Genomic DNA, 4,922 nt, shown 5'->3' with positions numbered 1-4,922 from the left:
CGCGGCCGGCTGGGGCAGGGCCGCCCGGGCCCCGACCTGCCCTCGGACCGCACGCGACCCGCGCCACCCGCGCCCGCCGACGCCTGCGCCCGGGCTCCCCGCTTGCGACCTGGGGTCTGGCTGCTGCGAGTTCAGCCCCCGCGCGCCCCTGTGCGCTCCGACCTCCCGCCGGCCGCGCGGAGCCGGGCGCGGGACGCGCGCTGCCCGCTCGCTCCTCCCGGCCGGTGCTCTCGCCGCCCGCCCGCCCGTCCCGCGCTCTGCGCCCTCCGCTTCGCGCTCTCCTGACACCCCTGCACTTTCCCTCGCGCCACCAGCGGCCGGCCCCCGCTCCGCGCAGGAAGACGCGGGGTGCGGGCCGCGTTCGCGTGTAGACACGGACAGCTCCGTTTGCGCAAGGACGCGGCGGGTGGGCTCCGGGCCGACGGGCCGGGCCGGGGAGGCTTCGCCCCCCGAGGGCCGCTGCCCCAGGAGTGGGGGGTGTGTGGGCGGGACACGAGGCACGGAACCACCTGCCCGCGCGGGGAGTTGAGAAGAACCCTTTCTCTGAGAAGTACACGTGAAACATTAAAACCCGCCAGTGTAAAAATCAGTGAAGAAACACAATTTTCTCCGAAAACCAGCCGCGCGTTCTGTGTTCAATTAAACAACCTGGAAAGAGAAGGGAAGGCAGGGGAGTCGGCTAGGAAAGGGGGGACCCCCGCAGAGGCAGGCGGTCAGGGAAGCGGAGAAAGAGACCAGAAACTTCCCTCGTCCCTTGTCCCCCTGCTTGGTGTTCTCATTTTCCTAAGTTGTTCAAAATGTCTTTTTAATCGACAATAGCCCCGAGGTTTGTTGTAAACAGTCACACGGTAATTAGGTGTGTGAAGAAAACAGTGACAGCCGGATTTCTGCGATCCATCGAGCATGGTTCCCTCCCCTCGGTTCTCTGCTCCCTTCCCCTGGCCAGGGTCGACCCCATGCCCGAATCAGGAGCTTTACCTCCGGTGCTGGGTATTTTGTGTTCCTTTGAGTAGTCTTGAACTTTGTTCTGAGATGCAGTTCAGATACTCAGTATCAGCTGGGTTCTTTCAGGTTTGCTTTGAAGGCCTGGGAGGTAGGCCAAGAGCAGGCTTGAGGACCAAATGTTTCCCCACAACTGAGGTGACACCCTTCTGACTTGTCCAACGGATATCTTGTGAATTACAAGACACCCTCTGACTAGTGGAAGCAAACTATTTCAGGCCCTGTGACGGCTCCAAGGCACATTCCCTCTGCTCCTTTTAGGTGGCTCTCTTCCTGGCTTCCAGTGGTTTCTTTACAGGAATGGACTGGTCAGTACTCAGCTGAAGACTCGTGAATTCCCCTCTACCTCCCCACTCTGCCCCCCAGCTCTCTTCTCTCTGGTATTCAGGTCTGCAGCCGGTAGCCACCATGTCTTCCCTGGACTCCTAGCTCTGTTTTCCCAACTCAGGGAGACTTTGGGGCTACTCCTGCATCCCCCCACCTTGTGCTGCAGCCTGGAGACTCTCCAAGCAGCAGGTTGGGGCCATCACGAGACTCACCTCCTCTGTTTCCTCTCTTGGGGATCACCATCCTGTGCCTCCTGATATTCGTGTTCAAAACCCATTGCTTCTGTATTTTGTGTATTTACTTGCCTCGAGCAGCAGGGTAAGTCTGGTCCCTGTTAAGCCATTTTATCTGGACTTGCCAGGGGACCAAAACTGACCCAAGCTGGGCAAGTAAGTTTCTCCCTCCTGGACTTGGCATTCTTCCTTGTGGACATGAAACCACAAGAGGCGAGTGTACAAGAAACAGGAAAATGAAGCGAACTAAGAGGGACAGAAAAGAAGAGTGGAAAGGGGGCCTACAGCTTTGCCTGAGGCCGTGGCATTCCTACCATCAGGTTTCTTGAGACATTCTTTTTTTTTTTTCATGTTGTTTTTATTGATTTCAGAGAAAAGAAGAGAGAGAGAGAAACATCAATGATGAGAGTCATTGATTGATTGGCTGCCTTCTGCACGCCCCCTGCTGGGGATCAAACCCACAACCCAAGCATGTGCCCTGACCAGGAATCGAACGTCGATCTGCAGGTTCCTGGGTTAAAGCTCAACCGCTGAGCCACACTGGCTGGATTGAGACATCCTTGATTCCTTAGAATAAAATCCCCTTTTCCGGCCAAAGTGCTCTGATGTTGTATTCTACTGCTTGCAACCAGAGGGTCTGGCTCCTCTAGCACGTCTTCAGGCAAAGGTGAGGGGGAAGGCAGTTGAAGGGAAAAACTGAAGCTCTTTCATCAATGGAGCATGTTCCCTTGGAAGGGGGAGAAACAGGCCACAGGCAACAAAGTGGGCTTTGCTTCCTTGTATGCAAGAGGAAAAGAGAGTTTGAGAAAAAGAGGCGGGAAGTCCTTCATGGCAGACGTCTCAGTAAAATATACAGAAGTCTTCTGCAGAGCATGACAACCAGGTGGAATTTGAGAGCCTGAAGATAACAGAAAGACTGAGAATCAGCATAGTCGGGAACATGCCTGGGTGACAGGCAGAGTGAAACGAAGTTTTGGGTGCACTGCTTGGGGTCCAGTTATGGTTAGAATTCATAGTTTTCTGGTGGAAACAACTTGTTGATTCATGTGATTTTCTACCAAAATGAATGGTCAGTAGTCCAGGAACAGGGACAGGAAATGGACAACAGAATTCGTTGGGATGTTCCTCCGGCTGTGCTCTGGGCAGCTACTGCCTCTTAGCCGTTTCCAAACCCCAAACCCACACAAACACACAGAGAGAGGTAGGCCCAAGGCTGCTAGACTCTACCAAGCTTCAAGTACCTTGAGGCCTCTGAAGCCTAAGCAAGCAAAGAAGACTTTTACAGCATGAGGCTTAAGGTCAATGTCAAGACTGGCTTTCAACAATACCAGTTCTGAAGATGCACAACACTTGCTTGACTTGCCTGCTGTGGTCCCATGTCCCCTAGTCCCCAGGTCTCTGCCTCCAGGCAGGAGTGGTTCTGGCAGGGAGTTGGGGTGGGCCTGGACCAACACAAAAAGATAATCATAAATTACATCTTTCATTTTCCTGTATCTCACTGGTTCTCAACAAAAGTGGCAGTCCCCTTTAGGGAACACTTAGGGAATATTCTGGAAACGAGGGAACATTTTTGGTTGTCATGATGATTGAGATGGATGTGGGCCAGGGATGCTAAACATTCTGATGTCCTGCAACATGCACAGAAAAATGGAGAACTGGCTGTGACTTTCAAATGTTCCATAGGCCGTTCATGTAGCTGAAAAACCCATTTATAATTATCTGCGCCTAGCACCTGTTCCTGTGTTGCAAACAAATACAAGGTAGTTCTTGAATTTTCCAGGAATGTAACTACCATTTAAATTGAAGGGAGATTGTTCTTTGTTTTGTTTGGCACTTTACCAAGAGTTTTTCATTCTTTCAGAAAATGATGTACCAATGGCAACGCTGCTCGAGATTTTGTACTTGAGTTGCCAATACTGCAAACCATCGTGTGGGCCTGCATTTGTGCTATCACTCCACGGTGATTTATAGCTTGTTGCACGCACAGTAGTGGTGTAAATGTTCTCCTTTGATATAGTCGTGCTTGAGCATTTACAAACGGAAGTACATATTTTATTATAAATTGCATTCCATTTATTTCTTCTTTACATTACAGGGAAGTCATTAGTATTTATCTTTAGTGTACTCCTTTGCTGTGGCTGCCGGAACCACAGACTGAGAGGCTCAAACGACAGGGATTTATTTTCTCACAGTAATGTAAGCTACAAGCCTGAGGTCAAGGTTTCCCTGGAGTTGTTGTTTTTCTGAGGTCTGTGAAGGAAGACTCTGCTCCAGGCCTCTCTTCTTGGCTTATAGATGGCTGTCTTCTCCTTGTGTCTTCACATTGTCTTCCCTCCCTATGTGTTTGTGTCCACATTTCCTCTTCTTGTGAGGGACAGCCCTGATGGTTCAGGGCCCATCCATGTGCCTCATTTTAACTTAATTGCCTTTGTAAAGATCCTGTCTCCAAGACTATTATGCTAAGCAAAATAAGCCAGTCAGAGAAAGACAAGTACCACATGACCTCACTTATATGTGGAATATAATAAAAAATAAACTGATGGATCCAGAGACATAGAAGCATGAAACAGACTGAGGGATCTCAGAGAGAAGGTGGGGATGGGGGAGTGGGTGGGGAGAGATTAATCAAAGAACTTGTATGTTTATAAGCATAACCCATGGACACAGACATTGGTATAAGGAAGGTGTGTGTGGGGGGTGTAGATGCAGAATGGAGGGGATCAATGGGGGGAAAAGGGACATCTGTAATACTTTCAACAATAAATATAAATTTTTTAAGAAGTATTTCCATTAGTAAATGAAGAAAGTGATAAAGTAGAATTTCACCATTTTATATACTCCTAATAATGAATGGTCATCAATGGTCACTAAATATATATACTGTATGTGTGTGTGTGTATGTGTGTATACATATATACATATACATATACATATACATATACATATACATATACATATACATATACATATACATATACATATACATATCCTGTCTCCAAATACAGACATATTCTAAGGTACTGGGGTGAAGACTTCATCATGTGAACTTGAGGGGACACAGTTCATCCCATCTCATTAGGTATGTAGATCCATCATATTACAGACAAATTTTATTGCAAGATAGCGAAAGAAGAATTACAGAAATCTTTCTTATAAAATGAACACCGAGTCTGCTAGGCTTGAGAACTGCTGATCTAACGTAACCATAGGACCATGGCCGGTGCTGTGTCTCACAGGTGAGCACTGCTCTTGACTTCCTGCCACTGGCCACAGGGTTCACCCAGAACTGGTGCAATAGAACAAATGGGGAGAAATTAGGAGCAAGAAATATCTGCTATTGGATAAAAGCAAGGTAAGGTT

Source organism: Miniopterus natalensis, chromosome 3 (genome assembly GCF_054644295.1).
Source record: "Miniopterus natalensis isolate mMinNat1 chromosome 3, mMinNat1.hap1, whole genome shotgun sequence".
In the NCBI taxonomy this organism is placed as follows: Eukaryota; Metazoa; Chordata; class Mammalia; order Chiroptera; family Miniopteridae; genus Miniopterus; species Miniopterus natalensis.
Note: the sequence above shows the minus strand (reverse complement) of the source record.